Consider the following 26,307-nt stretch of genomic DNA (forward strand, 5'->3'; position numbering starts at 1 on the left):
GGAAATGGTAGATAAAGACATGACTTATGTAAGTGTATACAATTTTTAAAGGTTTTTCATATAATAAAACTGAATCCCTTGGCATTTTCAAGTTTCTGGACTAAGTCACAACTCAGTTACAAGAAACAAGTCAAACCCAAGCTTTCCTGAGTGACATGTGCTGGAGTTTTACTAACACTCACTTAAATGTTACAAATACATCTTAGCATATATAGTACACACACTGCATAGGTGGGTATTTCCTTTTTATTCTTCAGATGAAATTCATTTTGTAAAATATTACTGGATGAACTAAATTTCTGCTTACTTTTGGAATTATAAAATGGTATAGTTTAGAAGGATCTTTGGGGGTAATACACTCCTACTCTCAACTCAATACAGGACTGACTTCAAAGTTGTCTTTGAATTCTTCATGATCAACCCCAATGTCTTTCTTCCCTAAGATACTAATAAACAAAGAGCAATCAAGAAGTATTCATAGAAAGTTCAAATATGTATTATTTTGCATTTGTCAACAGTGAATTTGATCAACTGTAGAGTTATCCATTCAACAGCCCCATGAGCCCTGGAGCTTATTATTGTTATGAGTAATACCTGCTAGAGAATTAAAAATTAAAGCTGCTGTTCCTTAGAACAGCTCATCAGGTGGATCAGCTAGGGTATGAATCAGTTATAAAAATAATAGTTTTAATGAGATCCCCCCACCATGTAAAGAGAATCCTGGCTGAATATGCAGTATGGATTTTAAAAAGTGGTTAGTAAAAATATGCATAGTAAATATCAGCATGACAAGTCTTGGCCTAACACAGGAAACAAATGCAAAGACAAATGCAAAGGAAGGAATTGCAACTTTGCCTGTAGTGCAGAACTCCTCCTGTTAGGAAATAAACATAGCTGAGAGAAAGACTGCTGCTAACAACCCTCAGAAAAAATGCATGAGGAGAGGAAAGGGGAAGTAAATAAATGTAAAAAAAATGATGATTTGGATTTGGAGGCTGATTGGATGCAAGGTCACCTAAACCAGGAAAAGGTTATTTGAGATACTGTCAGGCAAGGAACAGAGATGTATTGGTGCTTTTTTCAGAGGAGGAGATTAAAACAATAAAAGATTCCATGAGTTTCAGGGGTGACTGCTGTATATTAAAAAAATAAGAAAAAACCAAAAAAAACCTCCAAAAACCCCAGCTTCCTAAAACAACACTAAAAGGCTATTTTTGTCCAAAAGTGCTTGTACTTAATAGACATACCTCAGTAAAGATGTGTGAAATAAAAAACCATGATACTTCCATAAAGATGTCTTTTAGTGGAGATACAAGCTTCATTAGGGCAGATTTTGATATAAATGGCAACTCCAAGGTCATAAGGCTAAGGCTGTTACACATAGAAGAAAAATACCTGCTGTAGCAGCTGCCAGGATTTTTGGGGTGGAGGTCAGAGGGGTCAGAAGAGAAAGTGAGATGGTAAAAGTTATCTTTATTTATCCATTAAAACTGCATGTCCTTCAGAACAAGACAAAAATTGGATATTAAATTAGCAGGAAGAAAATCAGGAAATTCCTGAAATAAAGAATGAAGTTCTAAAATACCATAACTCACAGGCTTCCAAGACTTTCCATAAAAGTGGATGTTTGTCATTCCTTTGGAATGCTAATTCAAGAGAAAACAGTGAGAACAAATGCCACATTACAGATTTGTTCAGCCTTGATATCTTAAATTGTGAGGTTACAGATCTAAATGTTACCAATAAAAAAGTCCTAAGCCAAGTCAAAGTTTTTAAACCTAATTAATGTCATAGTTTTCAAAGCAATTGAAGATTTCTTTGCTAAATAAGGTTGATAAGCTTGCAGCAGAAATTCCTTCCACTCACCATCTCCCAAGATACCATAAGACATCTTTGTATCAAGAGTGCTTTGTGCTGCAGTTGCTCCATTAAATGCTTACTTAAACAACAAATAATCCCTCTCAGAAGTTCAATAGGTACTTGATGACAAGTGCTGTCTTCAATTACATCATTAACTCACAAGACACTTGTCAGTAAAAGACTAACCAGAGTTTCCTCTTCTATGTGTATGTGTGCACACGTGTACCTGTGTTTGTGGGTCTTTTGAAAAAATCAGAGGATATTTGATGCTGTTTTTATTGTATGTTTAATGACAAAAGTTAACACAAAAGAGCATGAGCTTCTAAAGCCCTTTCTGGAGGTTATTGCTGTACTGCAGAAGGTCATTACAGGTATAAAAACCTGGCATATATTCCTTGTAAAACTCACAGTCAGTTACTTCTATCAAGCACCATTTCAGCTGTTAGTCTATGGGTTATAATGTGCCTAGATGGCTTCGAGGAAATTCAGTCATTTTGGGTTAACAGCTTCATGTTGGCTGCCACCCAAACTGCAGAACGTCCTTCAGTACATTTGTGGGGAAAATAGTGATAATCCCTATATGAGACCATGCCTTTAATATTTGAACTAGATAGTAATAAAATCAATACAAATGAAACATATTAAAATAAATAAATCAATCAAAGAAATTAAATGGGCTCAAGGCATTAGAGAATGAAGCTTATTAACCTAGCAGTACTTACAAGAAACTTTTTCCTGCTGACTTCTAGTTTTCCTGTAGCTGCTGCTAATTCAGTGTTAGCCTGAGCCAGCACACAACATTTTGGTTCTCTCTCACAATACACCTTGAAAAAGACATACTGCATTGGTGCATTACAGAGGAAATTCATCTCACTTTATTGCAAAAATTACAAATTACTCCTGATGAAAGACTTATGATTATCCTAGTTGTCCTTCATTACATATCTTTGCTTTAGACCCATCTTTCTACACAATAGTGAGTCAGGCAAAGATTTCTCTCATTACTGACTACAGCAGATTTTATGATAGACTATAGAAGGATATCTTAAGCAGAACTGAATGCAATCGTAGTGGGTCCACTTTCCAACTAAAATTAATTTATATGTATCACTTTCATGATTTTAGAATACAGGTGGAAATCAGACAGGCACTACACTTGAGTAGACTTCATCTACAATTGATAAGTTTTTTACTATTCTGTAACTAAATGAGCATGCTATAATGCTAGGATGAATGGAGCAATCCTGCTGCCAGGTGCTCCAGGGAATCACAAGTGATAAGCCCTGTCTTATACTGCAGGCAGCCAGACCCACGATGGATGTTTCAAGTGAAACATGTACATCTGGAGACTATTTCCCAACTGTTGCATTGTAATGACAATTGAAAAGCCCTGGACAGATACATCTTTTTTACCTCTTCCTACTAAGAATAAATACATGCCAAATACTGAACACTTACCACTTTATCTCTGGTGGTTTTTACATGCCCCCTAGAATACTGAGCTGAGCCTACTAAAATAATTAAAAAATCATTAACTGAAATTCCCCCATCAGGGCCAGTCCAAGAACTGATGTATACATACCTCACTGAATTTTACTATATTGATGGCCCAGGCACAGAGACCAGCTGCTGCAAAGGATTTTGTATGAACATAATTTGGGTTGAAGTCTGGATCCTTCAAGTAATGTTTCTTGGCGACCTTCAGACAGTTCTGAGAAATATGCTCCTTATCATGGTTGATTATATCTCACAAAGAGTCATCAGCATGTGAGAAGTTCCTGTGTATATAATGTTCAATATTTTGAGAAGAAAAAGCTAAATCCTACTTTCATCTCAAAGGTAAAACTGGATTCCTGCACTAGCTAATTGGTTTAGAAATGTTATTCAGTAAAGAGCAAAAGTATTTCCCCCAAAACACAGAAGTATTCTTGTGAAGCACTACTTGTGATTTATGTCTTGCTTGAGATATTAGGGGAAGATGGGATAAATACAGTGAAATGCTCTCCCTTTCATTTTCTCCTGGTTCTGCATTCAATAAATCCCAGTGGTGCTCAGGCTGGCTTGAGTTTGTCACCAAAGGTACACAGAAAAGAGTGATGCAGGGTCGTATCTTCAAGCTGCAAGAAAATGAAGTTACGATTTTCTCTCTTTTTCTCTGACTCCCTTTTTAACTATTCTTTTCTTCTTTCATCTCAGATATTATCTGATGTCCCTTTGATAATCACCTTTGTGGCTTTCCCAGGTTCCATCCTTGGGCCCTTTCCCTTTATGTGGCAGGATGTTGGTTTTGGCTGGGGTAGAGTTCATTTTCTTCATGATGCCTGGTATGGAGCTGTGTTTTGGATTTGTGCTGAGCACAGGGTTGATAACACAGAGATGTTTTTGTTATTCCTAGCAGGGCTTACACAGAGCCAAGGTCTCTCCTGGTTTTTGCACTGCTGTGCTGGTGAGGCTGGGGGTGCATGAGAGGCTGTGAGGAGTCACAGCCAGAAGAGTTTCATGGCAGTGACACAGACAGTGGGATCAAGCTCACCCTCAGCAAATTGGCAGATGGTACCAAAGGGAGCAGTGTGACTGACATGCCTGGGGGGTGAGGTGTTATCTCATAATGCAGGACAGGAGAGCAGGAAAGGTGTTTGTACAAAAAAGCTGGGGGATATTAGGGCACTCTGTTACTGCTGAGGAGTTGCTGAACACAGGGAGGAACTCTGCAGCCTATGCCATTGCTGGAGGTAAACTGCCAGCCTTTCATGATCTGGGATCAAATGCAAATGCTGGAGCTAAACAAGACTTTTTGCTAAGATTTTGAGACCCATGAACTTTTTTTCCCTCACTCCCCCTTCTTCCCCTTCAAAGGGCTTTCTTCCAGATAATTAGAGGAAATACCAAGAAGGCAGTGACTGGTAGTGTTGCACTGGAGCTTTCCCAAAATAGTAAAATATTCACTCCAGTTTTGATGTATAGGAAAACATATAAAATTTGTCAAACCAGCCTCTGTTGTTTGCCAAATTTGTCTTCTTTTTATTCCTCAAGTCTGAAACCACAGGTCAAAACAAGGGAGGGAATGGGAGAAATGGAAATATACTGTATGAAAACACTGTACTTACTTAATTTCAGGTTTGGAAATTAAACAATCATCAGTTCAAACAGCTTTGTCAAGTCACTTATTTTGGCTTAACAGTGGCTTAGATCAGTGACTTTACATCAGTTAGCATCAATCTTACATGCAATCTGACTGCCTCCACAACTTTCTGCAACAATTTAATTATCTGTTTAAAAGCAGATTAGGATTTCATTGGTGCAAATTTATCTGGGAGAGTAAACCTGGGGGGCATTCTGTATCATCAGCAATTGTGTATTTGGCAGATTACCATACATTCTTTTAAAGATACATTGCTTGAGGCTGAAGTCAGTTATACTTAGTTCATCCTTATCCTTGTACCTCATGCTCATCTCACAGGCTCATTTCCTGTCAGGTCTTGCTTAAGCCTAGTTTAATTACAGAGAAAGAAGATATTACACTGATCAAGATGTTAATACTTGGATCAAGCACTCTGCATTGGCAGTAAAAAGTCTCTGTAAGAATTTAATATCCTTACAAAACCTGTTTCTACAATTGTCGGGGATATTTTCCATGTACACATTTATTAGATAGGATACACACAGCTGCTGTCTGTGGAAATAACAAATATTAAAAATCAATATGCATTACATTACAAATAACAAGTTACTAATCAAGTTAAATATGTCCTTCATCTCCTGTGATGTAGCTTTTTGATTTGTTCCTAATCCTCAACTGGTGTCACTGTCACACATATCACACCATGATCTGCACGTTTTCTGTCTTTGAAGGGGTAGGTCCTGTTTTAAAAGGCAATGGCATCCACACCTTCACATGTAAGCTGCTCTGTCTGACAACATTCAGAGCACAATAAAGGCCAGTAAAATTACAGCACTGTTACTGTCCACTATTTTAAAACCCTACCAGTGTCATGCTCATGGTAGAACCCTTGTTTATTACTGTACAGCTGTGAAGCCCTACCACAGTCATGCAGAATCCTGACTGACCTAGTAAGTCTGATCTCAAGTGATTTCCATTTTTCACCTATTCTTTCTTAAGTAATACTTCACTCCAAGCCAATACCTCCAAGGTATTTACTTGCTTAAGGTTGTAAAACTCAAAAATCTCTTGTAAACTCCAATTTGAAATCTATAGAACAGGAAAGCAAAAATAATTGTTTAAAGGGTGACATATTTTAATCAATTAGGAAGGGTCTTCACAAATTACTTAGCTAAGATGTATTCTCATTTGCTGAGCTTTTTTTGGTAACAAAAAAATGAGAGAAGATTAGTGTTTAGAAACTATCGTTAGCCTTATGAAACAGTTTTAGATTAATGTAGCACAAAATGACACTTTCATTTCCAATGAAAACATTTCAGAAGTGCAATAAAGCAATGAACAGTGGAGTACAGTAATCATTAGTGTCAGGCACTGAACTTCATCCTTGAAACAAAGTGGCCCAAAGATGTGATTATCTCACAATAATCATTCTATGTGTTTCACCTAGCTGCTTAATGAAGTAATTAAAATTGTGTTAAGGGTGTATTTTGAACATCCAGATTTATCAGAAGCATATGGAAGCAATACAGGAAAAGCATCACTGAAAAGTGTTTGGTAGATTGTTGAACTGTTGGATCCCATTTGTACAAGTTTAATTAATTGCACTATTTGGACTTGAAACTTCATGGCCATTTTTAAGTCCTATGTGAGATAAGGATCAGCAAAAGGCTGAAGTCTGTAGTTAGCATAATCCAGAGAAATATAAAGGTCCTGATCATGTCTTCATCTACCTCAGTATCAAAAATCATTTTTCCCTTAATAAAATTAGGATTAGACACAAGATTTTTGGAAAGGTATTAAATATCATCTAGTTGTAAGTATTTAAAAAATATCATCTAGTTGTAAGTATTTAAAAAACAATACAGAAGAAAATGAGAGACCATTTTTGAATGTTTAGACAGGACAGTCTTCCCTGCTGGTCAGTATCTGGAAACTACAAAATCCTTGGAAACTTGAAGTCTCCATATCTCAAAATGAGGCATTTACAACGATTACAAGTCAATTAAGATCTTTTCTCTGCACTATTGGCCGATTACACAACGTACATGAGATTTTGTAGCAAAATGCCAGACTTGAATGGGCCTTCCAGACTTTGAAGGCAGAGGAACTTCACTTTACAGCACTCCACATTGCTGGTACTTTATTTCAAAAGCCATGCTTGCAACTGTAGATAGAAATTTTAGACTCCTGATGAAATTATACATTTCTTTTCATTCTGTGGTGAGCAGTAAAGCATGTGAGCTTCTGCATTTCAGACACAGATGTTGATAACTAATGCTAACAGACTAAACTGAGAGCAAAAAAAAGGAGAGTCAATGCTGAAGATATATATTATCAGGAATGCTATTATAATCTTAAGATTCAAGGTTTGTACCTTGTAAAATGGTGGAATGAACTTTTGTATCAATTGAGTTGTTCAATTTACCTAGAGTCTCAAAGCCTTTAGAAATCTGAAGTACTAAGGGATGACTCTTTGACCTTTCCTGTATTACAAATAGGTCTGATTCTCAAGATCCACATCCATTAAATGCTTGAATGAGCTCAGTATTTATTGTTCTTTCATCTCATTAAAACAGCTAAAAGGTTAGGAAAAGGCATAATGTAAAGAAAGGTCAAGTGGTAATCATGGTGTGAAATGCTGTTACACGTGTAAGTATAATAATTCTTTAGATTTTATCCTCCCTGGAGAGGAAGTTGTTCAAAACTGTTCACCTAAGAAGGTTTATTTTGTGCTAAATATAGCTCAACATCAGTAAACAGGAGAATTAGACTGACCTTTAGCTAGTCTACATCTGCAATGGCCTTTTCTTGGCTTTGTTTCTCAGTCTGAAACCCTATCTTGGCAATCAAACCTTCAGTATCTCGATTTTTCAGTCGCAGTTCTTCCGCCTGAGTAGCAAGTTTGGATTTTAGATCTTCTACCTACAGGGCAAAAGGTAATGCATTATTCAGGTCATTAGGCATGGTTCTGAAACCCAAAAGCTGAACTGAAACCAAAATACATGTTTTGTGGGTCTCTAACAAGAAGCATTGTCTTTTCATTTTTCAGCCTTTTTTCCGTTTATACCTGACAGAATTTTGTTGACATAAATAATTTACTAATGACAGTCTAAGTGCACCCACCACAGACCCCACAGCTCACCTGGGATGCTCAGATGTCTGTCCTGCTGCTGAGGTTGGGGCTGCAATCAGATGTCTCAGTGGGGAAAAAGAGGGGCAGCTGCTGCACGCAGCAAAGGCACCAACCTAAAGGCAGAAGGATGTTATGAAAAATGCTTGGTGTTCACTCTGAGCAGATAATTCCAGCAGAACTCTGCTGTAATGTTAAGGCACACACAGAGACTGATGAACAAAAACTACCTGCTAGATTGCTGAAATAGCAATTCATTGCCTACCAGTTGAGAAACTCATATAAAAATATCCAGCAACAATATCTTTTCACATGTAAAGGAATTGTTTCAAATAACTCTGAGTTTGGCAGGGTTTGGGTTTTTTTTGTTGTTCTGCTAACCTACCAATCATTTTGTTTGGCAGCTAATCAAGATACATTTTAACCAGAGGGGCCTTGTTAATCTGATCTGGATAGCGCTGATAAGACAAAGTGGAAGACAAATATTCGAGGGCTTAAATTTTAATCACATGGAAGGTCTTGAGAGCTCTCCTGATTTGGTGGGCTCCTGAAAGCTTACAAAATCTACTGAATTCACCTTTTCAAAATTTGACCATTTGATCTGACAAAGCTGTAATACTGAGTTTTAACAGATGCCTGTAGAGATCTTAAATCTCTCCACTCACTTTATTTTTCAGTTTGTTTGAGCTAACTTTATGTCTTTTTCTTTAAGAAAATATTAAACAGTGCTTCATTTGATAGTCTTCTGTAAAGCTCCAGAGTACAGGGTGAAAATGGCTCGATGTTCAAGTGCCTGGCTAGACAGTGCCTGGAGCTGGAGGTCTGTCAGCCAGCAGAGCAGGCAGCACATGAAATTGTCCAATTACCATTTGGTCCTCATCAAATTAAAAATCAGAGAAAAAGAGCATTTTAATAATTTACTAGCAGGAATAGGAAAAAACCAGACTTTAAAACCTTGGCCACTCTTGTCTGTTGGCCAATTTTTTTTTTGAAGGTCTTCAGCTGACAAAGTGGGAATAAACCAGCCAGCTCCCATTATTAACCTCATGCAGCAGCATCAAGATGCAATGTTATGCAAAGGCTGCAGCTGAGCATTTGATTTGCATAAAAGCACACAGAAATTTACTTTTTAATAAAGAAATCACTGGATTATGGTATGTCTTCAGCATTTGCAAAGGGGATTAGGGAACACGTGTGGGTGGGATGGGGTAAAGGCTTCCAAGCAGTTTCCCCTCCTTTCTGTCTTTTTTGGGATGTGCAACAACCAAAGAACAGCAAGCAGAAGCACTGACTGGGGGCTGTGGCACCAGCCTCACGAGCAGGTGACAACACCTCATGGAGAGGCTTCACCCATGTTCCTCCTGCTTTCATTACCCCTCAGCTGGTCACTGGCCATGCACAACATCCACACACATGGAGCTGCCTTTTCTCTGTCCCTGGGTTCAGCTTTTACTGTGGCACTTGTTTCCTTCCCACCGTTTCACAGCAGCCTCACTGCACTCCTCCTCCCTCCAGACTTTGTTCTTGTTTAAATGGATTGTCTCCTCTTTCCAAAGGCAGCTAAATAACTCAAAGAGCTTCTATAAAAAAAACAAACCACAACAAAAAAAACAACAGAACCAAACCAAAATAAAAACCCCAACAAAACCAACTGAACAAAAAAAACCCAACCCAACCAAGCAAAAAACCTCCCAACAAACCAAAAAAAAATAAACCCAGTTTCAAAAATCAGGTAGTTTCAATGAAACACAAAAATGCCACTCTGCAACTCATCAGTGTAATGGAAAGGTGATGATGATTTGCAATAAAACAAAGATCATTTATAAAGAATGAATAAAAAGGTTGTGACTTTCATAGTTTACCTGGAAAGCTGCTGCCTTTCTCCTTTCTGAAGAGAGCTTCTCCATGCCATTTACCAAGTGCTCCATGTGTCATGACAGCCTCTTGCTTTTTTTGTCTAGGAGGATATTATAAAGCATTATTTGCTCCAGAAAACTATTTGGAGTGGTGTAATTGTACTGCCTCTTGTTATGATTGTACTTGGCACCCAGGACACTCACACTGGTGTGGGCAGAAGCCATGAAATCAGCATAAACCATGGAGTCCTGCATGAGTGGCTGTACATACCCGAGGAAATGGAACAAATGGAAACACAGGAACAAAGAAATCCTTCCCAAATTCATTGCATCTGTGTAACTTAAGCATATCCATATATGTTTCTAAGGATGACTCATTCACAAAACTCTTCAGTCTGCACTAAATATAATGTTGTCAGCATGAAAAAAAAACCATTAAAGAAAAATGAGCCTTCCCCAACTGTTTTGCACATAAATTAATTAATTTTGCACTGGCATTCATCAAGTCTTCATTACTACAGAAGCTCAGTGCTTCAACATACTTTATTATTTTTTAATAAACACTCCTAGAAACTAGGAACAGAGATTAAACTAGTTCACTATACTGCTACATGCAGAGCTTATATTCCATGGATTTTCTACTTCACTTCTGGAACTTCTGTTGAAGAGAAATCCTCTCTAGGTTACAGAAATACAGTAGAGTGGTTGTTCTAATCACACTGGTCCTCACACACTTCATATATCATCAAATTTCTGTTTGGAGTTAAGTGCTTTTTTTGCCATCAATTTCAGTTTGAACAGAACTGAACACCACAATTTAGATTTCCAAAGCTGTACCATCCCTGCTTATCTGTGCTTCTAAAAGATAGACTTAAAAAATGTAATGAGGGCAAGATTTAGACCACTGTGGAGTGCTCCCTAAAGCTGAGCCTCTAGGTGTCATAAAATGTCAGAAAATCAGCAACATTTCTGAGCTAAAATTACCTTCTCTCAGCTTCAAGGGGTATTAACCAGAAAAGCAGCTATGACTTCATGGAGTTCAGTCACACTCCAGGCTGTGGCAGTGGAGGCTCTCCCCTGTGTGCAGCCAGGCATCAAACCACCAACCATAACTCCAGCTGCAAGCAAACCTCAGCACACCCAGAGCACTACTGTGGCCCTGTGCTGGGTCCCACACAGCACCACCTGGGGTTCCTCTCTCACCACAGAGACCAGGATGCAGCTGGAGACTGGAAATTTCTCCTCACATACTACATAAAAATCAAAACAGGCCAGGCACATTTAAAACAGCTAACAGATGGTCATTAAGTCATGTGTTTCTGAGAAAAATGCAGAGATAAAATGCCTGTCTTTATTCACCTCCGACAGCAAGAAGAGGGGTTCAGGATGGAAGTTCGAAGGTCCTTTTTCTAAATTTGTTGAAAACTAAACTAGCAAATACAAGGTACCACTCCAGTCCTTTGAATTAGAATATACTTTCCCAGCATAAACAAGAACTAGGAAATCCCCAGAATTAATTTTTGTTTGTTTTAAAGGACTCTATCCACTCTATTCTATATATTAATAGAATAAATTCATATACAAGTCTAAGCAACAGTACTGTATGCAAAATTAAAAGAGAAATACTAAGAAAACCCATTTAACTCCATCACTGTAACTAACTTTCATTTTGTCCTCTATGACTTCTAGCACACTTAAACTTTATCATTTGTGGAGTCACATCTCCCTCATTTTAATGATTATTTATTGCATTCTATACAAGACGAACCCAGTTCAATTAATCAAGGGAAGTCTAAAAATCAATTAATATGAATTAAATGAGCTACACCAACTCTTAGGAAAGTCACACATAATTTACCAAAGCATTGTCAATAATGCTTAGGGAACTTTGGGAAAATTGCTCATGAGTGGCTGTTGATGCAGTCAAATGTTTTAAACCTACATCATTAATATTACAATCAGGTTGATGCAGAAAGGCTTTCCATTTTTCTCAGTAAGAAAACTCATTATTTTCTTGTGCCTTTTCAGGGCTAGTTTAGAAGAATACTTATTTCACCTACAATCAGAAAAACAGAAATTAAAGCAAGAACCAAATAAACAAAGATTTGCGTTGGGGGAAAGCAGAGGCAAATTGCTTTACAAATAGGAAAAATCAGAACATCATTAGTGGAAGCAAAGCGGCACAAATTCATCTTTTAAAAAATTGCTTGTAAAAGCAAGGCTAGTCAGCAGGAATAGACATTTTATGCAGATTCGAGAAGCATTTAGCTTCCAACCGAAATGCGTTTCAGCCCTTTTCTCCTTTTTTCCATTGTTTGTGACACACACGCACCCTGCAGTACAGCTCTTCCCGGTGAAAGACAGCCTCCTCACACATGATCCTTATGAGAGGGCTCCACTCAGCAGCCCTGAAAAGCCCCCTAACAAATTCCCAGTTTGATTTGGGAATCAGTGAGGGACGGAGCGGGTTCCGCTGGAGCTGGAAGTGGCCTGAGACAACTTGTCTCAATGGGGCAAAATAACTATTGTTATGGAGCTTAACAAAATGGCACAGCATGGGAGACACGGCGAGCCAGAGAGCAGCTGGTTGTAATTCACACTGGTTTTCAGAAAACACTAATCGTTCCCCAACAGACCTCTTTGAGGATTGGTCTTCCCTGCATTTTCAATTTGTCACTTTCTCTTATGATAAGGTCAGCGGTGACAGCACTTCCTGACATTAACAGCTGTGGCTTTTAGAAGGGTCATTGTGGAACTACTAATTGCAGTAATTTCATTAGCATAAATTATTTATTCTGCCATTCATTTATCTCCAGGATTATTTTTTTTTTTTTTTAATACTACATTGTACTTTTCAATATATGGCCATTCAAGGTTGTAGGCAAAGGAAATTATTATTGCTAATTTAGCCTTCTTTATGGGGAAAAAAAACCCAAAAAACAAGCAAAAAAGAGTTGACACAGTAACAAAATCTGATTTAACAGCAGTTCGCTAGAAAACTTAAAGTAGCTTGAAGCCAATAATGAAGATTAGGCTGGTACAAATCAAAACCATTCATTAGTGCTAAAGACAACTGAGCATTAAACTTATATATATTTTGAAAGAAAATATGAGGGTGAATTAGGTTCATTCTTACACAATCTCTTTACTCCAGGCCTTGGCTGATTGACTTTAAACATTAAAAAAACCAAAAAAACCCAAGGCAAGTTATGAGTAGTTTATGCAGGAATTTTGCCTGCATCCTCCCTCTATCTTTTCTCAGGATGTGAAATAGTCATTGCTAACAAATACATAAATCTTAACTCTTTGCAGTTAGATTGAGCTAGCTGAAACATGCCAAGCAAAGAACCAAAAAGACCAATATCACTGAAAATTAACACACGTGGCAGGCAATTATCAAAACTGAGAAAAAAAAAGCCAAGTCAGTGTTTGCTAGGAGGAAAAGGTAACTGGGAAGCTTGAGTGGGTGGACAGGGAGGAGTTTAAGAGGCAAGGAAAGAAAGCAAAATATTACTCCAGGTGACTTCTTTGCCACACTGAACATTTTCAAACACCTTGGAGTTGGATGAACTAAGAGCATAATGAATTTTTCCTTGATATGCTTAACAGTGTGTGCTGTTTGGTGCCAAGCAGCGGAAAAGCAGCATAAAAGACAGCATGAGAGTAGACAAGAAAATACTCAAAGATCATAGAGATGTACAGGGTTGCTGCTTTCAAAGAGGTGAATTAAAGAATACTGATCCTTTTATTCTGCACTGAGTGATATGTGACATCAGATGAAAGTAAGAAAGGGGGGGTGCCTGTCATGCTGAATTTGGACACAGATTATTTTAAAATACTGTAGATCGTGTCTTACATCAAATGAGGTATAAAAGCACCTTTGTAAGTTCATGAAGCTCAGTACATGGATTTCAGAACTGCTACATCCTGCTCTTTTCTTGTGCTCTTTTAAAATGAGGTTTAGCAATTTCCGTACTGAAACAGAAGAGGGCTCTTTTCCTCTCCTCTCTCCCAAGAAGTCAAAGACATCAGAATTGATTAAATTTCTGATGCTTTCCATTTCCCTCCAAAATACCTTTGAGCTCCCTGTTTCTTGTCCTTAACCCACACATTGACCAGTGTCCTTCCAGGTGAAAAGTGTCTTGCAATGCCTGTTTCCAACAGGCAGCACAATTCGGGAGGATCACTGCTCTCTCTGTTCAGATGCTTTCACACAGGGTGAAAGGGATGTTCACAGCAGCACCCTCCACAGAACATACTGACCTGCAGCTTACCATCTCCCTGCTGAGCTCAACCTGACCCACTTCCTTCCCCAAACAAACTCTATCTTCCAGAAGGGTAGAATTGTTTTTTTTAAAACAATGATATAGAGGAAAAAACCCCAAACTAAATCCCACAAAACTTCCTCCTCAGTTCCCACAATCACTGGGAGCTTTTTATGGTTTTTCTTCACTATTTAAACTCAGAAACTTTGCATTTTTTATTAAAGCAATATAAATATGATCACATAGTTGTTTTAAGAGAAAATATCATTAGTATAATTTCAAGATAACCTAACTAAAAGTAATCTGTAATATCGTTTTACAGCATTAAACAAAAAATCCCTTATCAACTACTATTGCTCAATTTTTTGAAAGTGTGAAAAAGACAATTAGGAGCTAAGTGCAAATTATGCCAAAACAAGTGCTCATTAGCAGACCTCACACTGCTGATCAATGATAAGGAACAGCAGGAGCCAGACACAGGTGAGCACAAGCTAACAAGATTTCTGTGCTAAGAACAAAGGACTTTCCCGAAGTATCTAAAATAGAGCTAGCAAAATGACACATTAACACACCAGCACCAGAGAGAAGGAGAGGACACCACCTCCTATAAATCTTGGATGGAGAGGTGATGGCAGACTCTTAAGATTCCCTCTTCTTCAGGGTGGTCCTTTTCCACCCAGCCCTTCTCATTCTTTTGATATCCTAATACATCTCTGCAATTGTCCTGCTGCCCCTCCCTTGGTCATTCTCTCTTGACTTTCTTTTACTCCTCCTCAGACCCTTTGCTTTACACCTCTCCCACTATTCTGGTTCAGTTTTGGTTTTTCTTCCTGCCTCCCCTTTCCTCCCCACTCGAAACACTGACATAGCTCCTCTTATTTCAATGCCTCTGCTCTGAGTACCCTTCCCTCATCACTTTAAAACCCTTCTCCTGCCTCACCCTATTATTTTTTGCATTCTGCTCGTTGTTTTTTGGTCTTCCCATCGGCTGCACATGACTCACGCTACCAGTACTGCTTTACATACATTGATGACACAAACCCCTTAATTCCCTGTCAATAAAGTGTCATGTTATTTTTTTTAGTTGACATTTATTTTATTTGCTGGGAATCAAACAAGAAAGATACTTAGCAGGAGCAGTTAACACCAATGATGAAAGAAGAAACTCATTAACAGTTGCTAAGATCTGAGAAATCTTTATTAATTATCTAAAAAGAAAAGAATTCTTGAGGAACATAATGTTAAAATTATTAAAAAAAAAAAATCTCTTTTCTCCATGAAATTATATCTTCTTCTTTCAAATAAAAAACTTGGTATGACATTAAAAATTAATTCAGTTGGATATCCCCCCCAGCTCAGCAGACAACAAATAACTATCCCGATGACACTAGGAGTCTGTTGAGATGAAGCAGGACAGCTGATGGAGCACACAAGTGCCAGGTTGATTTGCAAACATCTCTCCCTCCCCCGCAGGCCTACAGGAGGCATCCGTGTGCTGCAGGAGCCGCAGCCTGGAGCCCGGGCCGGGAGCCGCATCCCCGGGCAGGGCAGCCCCAGCCATCCCCTGCCCTCCCTTCTCCTGCATCTCAGCGCTGCTGCTGTGTTCTGTACGGCTCCGAACGGAGCGACACGCTGCAAATCAGGGCTGCCTGCTGCTGTGCTCAACTAAAACCAGGCGGCACTTCCTTGGGACCCCCTGAAATCCTCACTCTTACCTGGTTAAAAACCCCTACGCTAATAAATGCTCTCAAGTGTAACAGCACTCCAGAAGGAAACTTGTGCAATGGCAGTCTCCGAAGGAGAGAAAGCATTTTCCAGATCTACAGGAGTAACTCCAGCAGTCTCACTGTCAGCATCAGGTTGCTGCATGCTGTTCCATGCTAGAGGAACAGAGGCAGCTTGTTAAGACTCCTAGAACATGAGAACATTCCTTTCCCCTGAAGAGAAACTCACTAATGTATGTGGTTTTTTTGGGTTTTTTTTTCCTGAAAACAAACATGCTCTGCATCAATCAGCAACAACAAAAAAAAAAGAATAATTTACCAGATATTAAAATGCTAAATGCATTTGTTGTGTGGTGCCATGGATTGTCTTTCCAGGGGAAATTTCTACCATGGATTGTCTTTCCAGGGGAAATTTCTACCTGTCTGATTGCTGAATAGATGGAGAACTCTTTGGTTCATCTGAACTGTGCACAACAATATTTCAGCCTTACTTGCTAGAGCTCTAGTGAATATGTTTAACTGCATGGGAAAGGGTTAAATAAACTCTGTATCTATGAGATCCTAAAAAGTTTTGAATGGAAGGATTCTGCAAAGACAGTGTTATGAATCATGTGCTTCTCTTTCCCTCACTTCTCTGCCTGTGCTAGACAGCTCCCTGAAATCTCCTCAAGGAATCAGGCAGTGACATATCATTAAAATTCAACTTTTAGCAAGGGTGAACTTGGACAACACCAAAGGCAATAAGTGTGCAGCATGGAGTAAAAGGAGGGTTGTTTTTTCACAGCTTATTCAATTATCAGTCTTTCAGTGATCTCCCCTGCTTTCTCAGGAAACTGATGAGCTTGAAACTGTACCTCGACCCCCTCAGGTTCCCCAGTGAACCTCCTGCTGCTGGAGGGAAGGGCTTCCCATGGCTACTCATGAAGCTGGTCACTAGCAGGGAGTTAACTGTGCCAGGAAGTTCCCAGCTCGTGCTCACAGCGTGGCACTGATGGGACAGGAACACAGGACAAACTGCAGAGAGGAGGGAGGGAACACGGAGAGAAAAGAACCACAGGGCAAGTGGAGGCCATCAACGTGCAATAAACCATGGTCCAGCAGCAGCCAGTACACAGCTGAGGCTCCAAGCCAAATTTGGCAGCTGATAAACTTTGCCAGCAGCCTTGGGCAAGTAGGTTTTGCTCCTTTTCCCTTGTACAGACATGGCACTTTTGCAGCTTCCTGCTGCTCTCTCGACGTTGGTATTTAGCTAATTTGATAGCTATAGGTGATAAGGCAGGCACAGGGACTGGATGGCATGCAGACAGCCAGAAGGTTCACTTGCAGCTGGTCATGGTGACAGAAACCCTGTTACTGAGTTTCTAAACCTATTCAAGCCTCTTTACGAGCATTGCGACCCCTCTAAAAGAGCAGGAAGAAAAGGAGATTTGGATCTTAGCTTGTGTGGGAATTTTAAGGGGTCATTCTTACTAAAAGTGGAAAGAGATGTACAAAAAGGGTAGGGCAAAATATTCAAAGGAAAATAAAACTGTGACTGGGTCTTGATATCACCAGGTCTACACAAAGCAGCTTGAATTTTAGAAGGAGGGGTTATTCTAGTCCTCAGCCAGTTCTGTGAACTTTCTTACTGCTTTAGCACACGCTTTGGCCATTGTATATGCTCTTGGCTAATTGGTAAAATGACAGACATCAGGCTGTTAAGACAGGAATGGAGTCTCTCCTCTATGCTTCTTACAAAAGGAGTTTTTTTATTGTCTCAAACAATCACATCACTAATGCTGTTATTTCCAATAATTACCAATTATTGGCTAATTGGTTAATTCCAATAAAACCAAAAATTTTCAGAAGAGTTTATAACTTGTCCAGCAGCCACAAGAGCCAGGACAGAGCCCCATCAGGCATGCCAGGGATGTGAAAAGTTTACTCTTCCTTTAGTCTGATTGAGAATTGACATTCTTATAAAGAGAAAACTGCATAAAAAATGGAAAAAGGGAAGAAAGTTGAAAGAAAAGAATTAAAAAAAAAAGAAGCAGTGAAAGGAAGAGGTTGACCTGGCTCAATACTTCACTGAATTGTAAAGCAGTCAGATAGAAGAGGCAAAGTGATGAGGAGATACTAACAATGGAAAATAGTTAAACGGTATCTGGAAAGAAGATAAAATAATGATGAAGATGGAAAAGAATTGCCACTATCTCATAGTTTCTGAAAATACATCTCTACACTAGAAAACACAGAGGGAAAAAAACCAGGAATTTATGTAAATAACCTAGATAGTGGAACCAAGTCAAAGGAAGAATACCCAGGTTCTCCAGAAATGTTTGCAAAGATGGGCCAATCAGCAAGTCGGCTTAAGGTACAGAAGAAATAATCTACTTTGAATGTTTGAAGAGACAAATGGCAGAAATGCCCATGTAGAATTCCAGCCAAGTGAAAATTATACTGAAACAAAGTAAAAAGTACAAAGACACAGAAAGATCTTGGAATTTACTGCTGATGATAAAAATGGGCACACACAGAAGAAGCAATCAAAGAAATACAAGAATAAATGGTCTCTACCACAAAACTTTGAATTAGAGAAGAAAAACAAATGTAGGAGAAGAATCTGCTAGGTCTGTTTCACAACTCGAGGGCTGTTGAGTTTTCTGAATTTGGCTCTTGGTTACACTATGTATCCTTCAGTCAGACGTTTCTCCCTCGTGTCACCTCACTTTCTGAAAAAATTCTATGCTCAGCTGTAATACCAAGACTCACAGTGAGCAATGTTGAAGTCTGGGGAACCCAATTTTCTCTTCTTTATTCCTCTAAGTGGCCACCTTTCTCAGATCTGCACACCATCCCTGCTGCGGTAGCAGCAGCAAAGGAGAGCCTGGAGAGATCTGTCCATGCTTTGATGTGCTGCCCACAAGTGCCCTTGCTACAGCACTGGTGCCAAACTGAATCTATCACACCTCCAAAGCTGCAAACCATACACAGACTTGCTTGAAGTTTCATCTTCTACACCCTCCTACGCGCCTCACATTGCTCATATTTGGACTTAACTCTCTAAGTACTGGACTGCAAGAAGAGTTCCAATCAAAGTCTTGGGCCGTTCACCAGAAAAAAAAAATCTGAATTTAGTGTTTTCTTTAGTCTTATATCCCAAGTAATATTTTAATCTCCCTAAATATTGAACAATTTGTTTGTATGGGATGATTACTATTTACATCAATCTTACACTGGACTTTAGGGGAGAGGATGCTTTCCCTACCCAATGTAATTTGTTAGAAGTGATTTAGAAGAATTACTTGTATATATAAGGAGCTGCATTAGTTTATATGAACTGCAGATCCCTGAGAAGGCAATACTGGGCTCTTAGGATTGTTTACTTTAAACCTTACTCTAGCATCTAAATTCTAGATTTACTAAGTGATACCCAGAACTCCTCTGTTCTCTCCTTGCCTTGGCAGATGTATTCAAATGTGTAAGTACAGTTTTATAAGTACAGGTTTACAAAGTAACAGGTAACAATTGAATTAAACTGTTATGAAGGCTAAGACTTGAGAAAGTAGATGAATTCTGCAAAACTGAATTCTAGAAACCTTACAGGGACTGAATACAGTGATAGGTAAAATGAATTACACAAAAATATTGGAGATTATTGTGACTGGATGAAGTGTGGAAGAATAATTTCACAATTATTTAATAAATTACTTCTTGGAATATCTGGTCCTAGAGCTCAAACTGTGACATACTATTCATAATTTCCATTATTTTTCCTTAAAACACACAGCCAAGAGATTCTTACTATACTGTATTGCTAGGCAGGAAATTCCAGCACAGCCCTGGATATAATGTAATATTAGATAATTAGATAACTATCAATTTGTTAATTACTTTTTGTGAACAAAAATATAGGATACAGCATGTTCTTAAAAGGGTAGTCACAAAAAGAATGTAACCAGATCCTGACCACAGCATAAGCCTTCTTTCTCCTTTAGCTTTAGTGAAGTTTGGTAAATTCACACCAGGGATAGATTTGATATGGCATGTTTTCAGGCCTCATTTGCATTCTCCCCAGTGAATTCCCCATACTACAAAGGACCTTGTGCACTGCTTGCTTTGCACACAGAATAATGAAGATGCCATGTGATCTGCTAGCAAGAGAGCTGTGAGGAAAATTGAGTAATTATTACTGACTACATTTTGAACAATCTTTGCATAAGCAAGAAGGTCTTATTTTGAAAACATTTATCTTTTGTCCAAGCCATACATTACAGTTTAATTTGACAGAGGGAAAAAAACCCCAAAGAATAAGAAATTCTCCATTTAAAAAAATGGAGAATGTCTTGCAAGACAAAATATAAATATCACAGTGAAAATATTTCATCTAGAAATAGGAAAAAAGTAGTTAGTTCTTGAAGACAGACACTTCCCTTTTTTTGAGGATTTTTTGAGATTTAAACACACACAATGGAGCAATGAAGACAATCACTGCAGAAAAAAAGAACTGTTATCTTGTGAAATCAGTATCAACTTCCATGTAGCATTCACCACGCCTAAGAACACAAACCCCCTGTTTTCTTAAGTGTCCATCTGAGCCTCACACATGTCACTCCCACTACAGATGTGCATCTTACACCATATTTTTTGGCTCAGCCTCCTCCTGCTCATCTCAAATACACAAGCCCTCTAGGTTCACTAAGTGCTTTGAACAGAGCAAGACAGAAAAGTAAAGAGCACCTTGGCACACACTTGGCCACTGGTCTGGCAGGGCCCATCCTACTTAAGTGTTTGTGTAAACAAACAAACAAATAAAGATGTAAAATCTCATGATTTTACCATATAAAACCAAGCAGCTCTGTGGCAGGAGTGAGGAGCTGCACAGGCCAGGAATTAGTGCTGACCAGCTCTGTGGCATCACCATCGTTTTGTGAGCAGAGCACAGGAAATGCTAAGCCGTATGGATGCCAGCCTTTTCATCCTACTAGTCCTCAGGGCCACAAAATGCCCTCCATAATTTTACTAATACAGATGTAGCCTTGAAAGTCAGCTGAGTGCTCAAGAAGATATGGCTGACATCCAAATCAGAGAAGCCTGGAGCTTTTCATAGAGAAACAGGAACTCTGTAAGAGCCTGCCAACTGAAGAAACAGATGTTTTCTGTGCTACAGAACTTAGAAATCCTTGATAGCTACTCCCCACTGAATCAAATGAAACAGACAACAAAAAATTAACCCAAACCAAAATCCAAAACAATCTGGGGGCAGTGATAGTTTAACATAGAACCATAAATCCTAAAAATATAGCTCTTTTGGCTGGGATTTAAGCACTCAAGCAGATAGATGTGTATTAATGCCCTCAGAGGAAAAACCATGAGACCTGGCCAAAACTGAGCTCTGATGGGGTTTCACAAGTTCCTCTCAGACTCACAGATAAAGATAGATGTTCTGCCAGTAGCAAGACAAACCACAAGGAAAAGGCTAATGCGTCCTAATGAAAGAAGATTTGGAAATGAAAGACAATAATTTAAAAGAAATCATAAAAATATGGACAAGATTGCCTATGGCAACACTGGACACCCACTCTGCCTATGTTTGACTTTAATTCTGTTGAAGCACAAAATTACTGTACTACTAAATTCAATAGAAAATGGGGAGCCAGGTAAATCCTGACAGGACTGTAGTAAGAGGAGATCATTATGAAGGTGTGATGACTAAAGTAGTCATGCCAAGTTGGAAGGAAATTGGAAAAATGACATTCCCATAAAACTAGAAAATTTAGTTCTTAGTGCTGGGACTTCACAACAGCCACTGAGGAACTGTAAACTTTACATGAGGAAAATACACTGTGAAGAAACTTGCTCAAGGATGGAGGAGCAAGTATTTGAAGTACCCATCAGCAGTTCATGAAGAAAACCGGCTGCACATGGTGGACTGAATAACAGAGATTCAGTTCAAAAGAAAAGTCATTTAAGATATCCAACTTTGGAATATATAGTAATGTTTAAGAGCACTGAAGTTAGAACCTGGAAGTCATGCAAAGATGGATTGCTGCAAAGAGTATACTTACTAGAAAGAGTTCATTTGTGGGAATCATTGTGTAGGGCATGAGGGATGAGAGGTATTTAGGTGTGGTGTTTGCATCTTTGGGGAAAAGCTGAAGGTTACCATGACAAGTAAAGTAAATCAGATGGAGCTCCAGAGCCAGCAAGACTGACTGATTGCATCATATTCATGCTTTTGAGAAATAATTGCTTCTTCTGACCTTTACATTTCCAAGAAATTTTGGTCATGTGCAGAGTATTTAAGAGTGATTACTGCATGAAGATTTGGGATATTGAAAAAAATCTGGAACCCAAGTAAATCCCTGAGCTTCAGAAATGTCTCATCTTGTGTATGCATTAGAGCCATCAGCACACTAACACTTACAGTGTTTATCAACTTTGTTTTCCTGAGCATCATTCTTCCTATGTAATTTGTTTCACTTATGAAACTTATGAAAGTTTTTGAAATTCTCAGGTGCTTATCTTTCCTCTTTTACCCTTCAGTTGTGGACCCATATTTTATAAAGATGCAACCCATTGTCTTCACCTGACAAACTTTCAACTCAGGTTTGCACCTACACACATGGTGTGTTCTCAGTACACTGGCAGCAGAATTGATTGCAATGTCCAGATTGAAACAAGCAAAACAAACCCAAAGAGATTCAAAGCACAGCACTGTGTCATTTTGGTTCCTGAGCTACAGATTCCTCAGCATAAACAGAACTGCAGGATGTAAAATTATAAGTGAGCTCAAGGGAAAACGTGGCTTAATGTAGGATGTTGATTTTTCTAAAATGAAAAGGAAAAATGAGACTACATCACTTCACTGAGCTTTAACATTATGAAACTGTCTAAATTCACCCTTTTGTTCTCTTTCACATTATATTAGTCTTTTATTCTTCAAATCTAAGGAAATGAGGAGGTGATAGGTTACCCTGCACTAACTAAAAGTTCATTTAGATATCTACCAGTGTGTTAACTCACAAAATTTATGTCTACTTCAGTACTATAATGTCACTACTTTGCTTCCCTGCAACATGAATAGGTATGTCCTGTTCTTGCCTCCAGAAGTGCTAATTTGCACAGTAGGGGACTGGTGAAATTGTTGTGAGGTAAAAGGAGTCTGAAAGCTGCCTTTCAAAAAGCCTTTAAAAAGAAAAGAAAAAAGAAAGGAAAGACAAAATTATTGTGGGAATAAGGAAAACATAAAGGGTAAAAATATGAAAGGAGAAAATGAAGAGAGATATTAGAAATATTTTTTTCCCTGTCCTTTCTTAAATATATATATAAACTCAATAGCAGTGAAACAGAGAGAAATAGCACTGTCAGAAAGAAAAATGCAGAAGGTAAGCACCACTATTGACCATGTCACTGAAGTCTGTAAAACTGAAAATGATACAGAATATGTCACACTGGATTGTATACCAGTCTCCATTGGCCTTTAATTTGCAGAATAAATTTTTGGAATGAAGGAATAATGGCAACAAAATTAGAGTTAGGAGGGAACTTCAGCAAAATTTAAGCAGGATTGGAAAAAGAGAAGGGGAGGGGGGAAGAGAAAATGGTATGTTATAAAAGCATAAGAACTTGACAAAAACTCAGTCAAATCAGAATTCTCTTTAGAACAGTAGTGGTTAAACACCTCAGAAATAATCTGCTATAGGGAGGCTCTTCTAATCCCAAATCAAGCAGATCATTTTAATACAAAAAATATGAGGCATATATCCCTTTCAAAACATTCTCATTCTTAAGGGTTAATGATTTTCAGACTTCTCATTTTCTTATCAGCTACATAGATGCTTCAGATGATGTGTGAATTGAAGCCTACATAACCTGAAAATTCCTAAGGATGCCACTGCCAAACCAGTTTTCCCAGCTGCTGCTTTCCAGCTCTCAGGAGAGAACCACAGTTTCCCTCCAAAACAGTGCCTCTAAAACAGAGTTTAGGAGAGACACTTGTTGCAATTATGATATCATATTATGTGTATTGCTGAACAATTTTACATCTGAAAACACCTACATGGATACTTTAATTTTTCCAGTTTTACACAGCAAAGGAAAAGTAGAAAGAATTAACATTTTCTGTGAAATTTCAATCATTTGTGCAAAAGTTTAACAGTTGAGTACACATAGTATAATCAGGAAGAGTATTTCCAATTGCATTAACAGCACCACAAGCTCCTCATGAGCACCTGGTTCTCTCTGAAGGGCCTCATGATGTCCAACATGTGAAACTAAGACACAGAGCAGCTGTGTGACTTTCCTATGAACAGGCAGGCAGTCAACAGCCAGATCTAGGAGCAAAACTTGGTGTACACCAAGCCTCCACACAGGCAGGTTATTACAGGGAGGCAAATCCGGTGCCACACATCAGCAAGTAAGCTTCCAAGAGAAGTATGCCAACATATGCTGGCTTATGAGATAACTGAAATGTGTTGCTATTTTGATCAGCTCATCACTCTTCCTTGCCCCTGAAATATGTCTTATTTTCTACTGCACCACACTCTGAGCAATCACCTCCAGGAGTGTTCTCTGATGTCCATCAGGCCCAGGGCTCAGACTTCTTTTCTAACTCCTGCAACTATGACCTTCATGACTGAACAGATCTGGAACCTTTCCTGTGAAAAGACAAAGGGGTAGGTAACAGCTACAAATAGTCCTCTAATGTCCTACAAGGTATTTAGCCCAATGGGATTTAAGCAGATAACCAGAGCTATGGTATGATGCTACATATATCTAGCAACAAAAGTCTCCTGCTGTTCCCTATGTCTTTTTGCCCAGAAGGAACTTCTTTATTTTTTTTTTATTTTTTTAAGGGTTAGGAAAGAACTTTGTTTTGAATTTTCCCTGATAGGAAGTTTACTTATAAATTATGTTCCCCTCAGAAAGGTGGCTCCTTTTTTCACAGGCTGCTGGTAAATTGTTTACTACTCTGGTTACAAAAGCAAATATAACTTTAAAAAAACTCTTTCAAGATGCTCTCCCAGCTGTGCAGATGTGTATTTTTTTTTCTTCCATCCTATCCTCACATTCAAAGTCCAGGTTCTCTAACCTTCAAAACATGGGTGAAGCTTCGTTGCTACATGCTACACTTGTGCAGTCATGGGGACATTGCTTGAAATTAGTAAAATCACACCAAAGCAAACACAATGTTAAGTCAAAGGGGCACTCTCATTTCCCCCAGATCAGTGCACTTATGGATGATAAGCCTTAGCAATTTGTCTCCTCAATGGACCATGCTTTCTTAACCAAGTTTGACTCAATGCTCAAGCTGGATGATTTGACACAACTCTCTAAAATCTCCCCTTACAAATACCTGAAAGAGAAAAAATCTCTTCAAAGTTCAATGAAAACACAGATCATTTGTCATTGGAAAAGATCTTTCAAGAAATTTGTTGGTTTAATCACCTGATGCCAACAAGTCATTAATCAGCACAAGAAAGCATTCATCTGGAACTTGGGCATCTGTCAGCAAAAACACTGTGGGCATGTTCTTGGCACCTGTCTTGATGTACAAACTGGCAAGATCTACCTGTAAGGAAAGGAGGCAATCACTCATATTCTGTTAAAATGTTGGTACAGACAAAGTGTGAAATACATGTTTGTGGTGGCAACACATTGCTGTCTTTTCCTTACTTTTTTTTAGCTTATTTACATATCACTAATTTGTTGTATAACATCCAAAGAGAAATGCAGTTTGCCTTTTTTTTCCCCTGTATCAGACACTGAAGTTTTGACAAGACCTAGAGGTAAAGATTGAAGAAATCTCCCCATGAATGTACTTAAAAGGGGTTTTGAAGCCATGAAAGCTCCCATCGAGAACAACCTTTATTGTACCAAAAATTGTGTGGGAATGGCATTGAAGAGTCAGATCCATTATAAATTCATAAATTTCTGAAAGACCTTTTTCTTTTATATATATATATATATATTTGTTGTTGTTAGTGAATTAATTTAGGAAAGCTTTCTTAGCTGCAAAAAAACCCCAACAAAACAGAGGTGTGCACTTTGCCCTGAAGAGACACGGTGTGGGAACATGTGGTATAAACATGGAATGCATTTTGGCTTGGCTTTCCAGAAAGAAAACAACCCACATTGGTTGCATTTGAGTGTGACCACATTTGAAATACAGAATAAGGTCAATGCTGGCTGTTATGACCAAGCTGTCACAAAACCTAGCAAAGCAAATCCTCAGGCTTGTTAACAGAGGCTTAGAAACTTTCCTGCTTGGAAACAGCAGGGAGGAAATGACCACCTAAGTCCACATGTTACACTGCACCTCGTTTGACCAGGGAAGGAGGGCACAAGAAGTTGGACACCAAGAACACAC

General features: G+C 38.6%; 1 long non-coding RNA gene across 1 annotated transcript in view; it reads right to left on the bottom strand.

Moving 5' to 3' along the window:
* Positions 1–25,505, bottom strand: part of LOC111924413 (uncharacterized) — a 73,839-nt gene extending 48,334 nt beyond the window's left edge. The window contains exons 1-7 of the long non-coding RNA XR_015277343.1: positions 25,386–25,505; positions 24,495–24,595; positions 9,974–10,068; positions 8,124–8,227; positions 7,757–7,903; positions 3,443–3,638; positions 2,583–2,684 (exon numbers count right to left, since the gene is read on the bottom strand). This is a non-coding gene — a long non-coding RNA (uncharacterized LOC111924413). The remainder of the gene's footprint in view (positions 1–2,582; positions 2,685–3,442; positions 3,639–7,756; positions 7,904–8,123; positions 8,228–9,973; positions 10,069–24,494; positions 24,596–25,385) is intronic.
* Between the last annotated feature and the right edge of the window lie 802 nt (positions 25,506–26,307).

Source organism: Cyanistes caeruleus, chromosome 1 (genome assembly GCF_971803275.1).
Source record: "Cyanistes caeruleus chromosome 1, bCyaCae1.hap1.1, whole genome shotgun sequence".
Lineage (NCBI taxonomy): Eukaryota > Metazoa > Chordata > Aves > Passeriformes > Paridae > Cyanistes > Cyanistes caeruleus.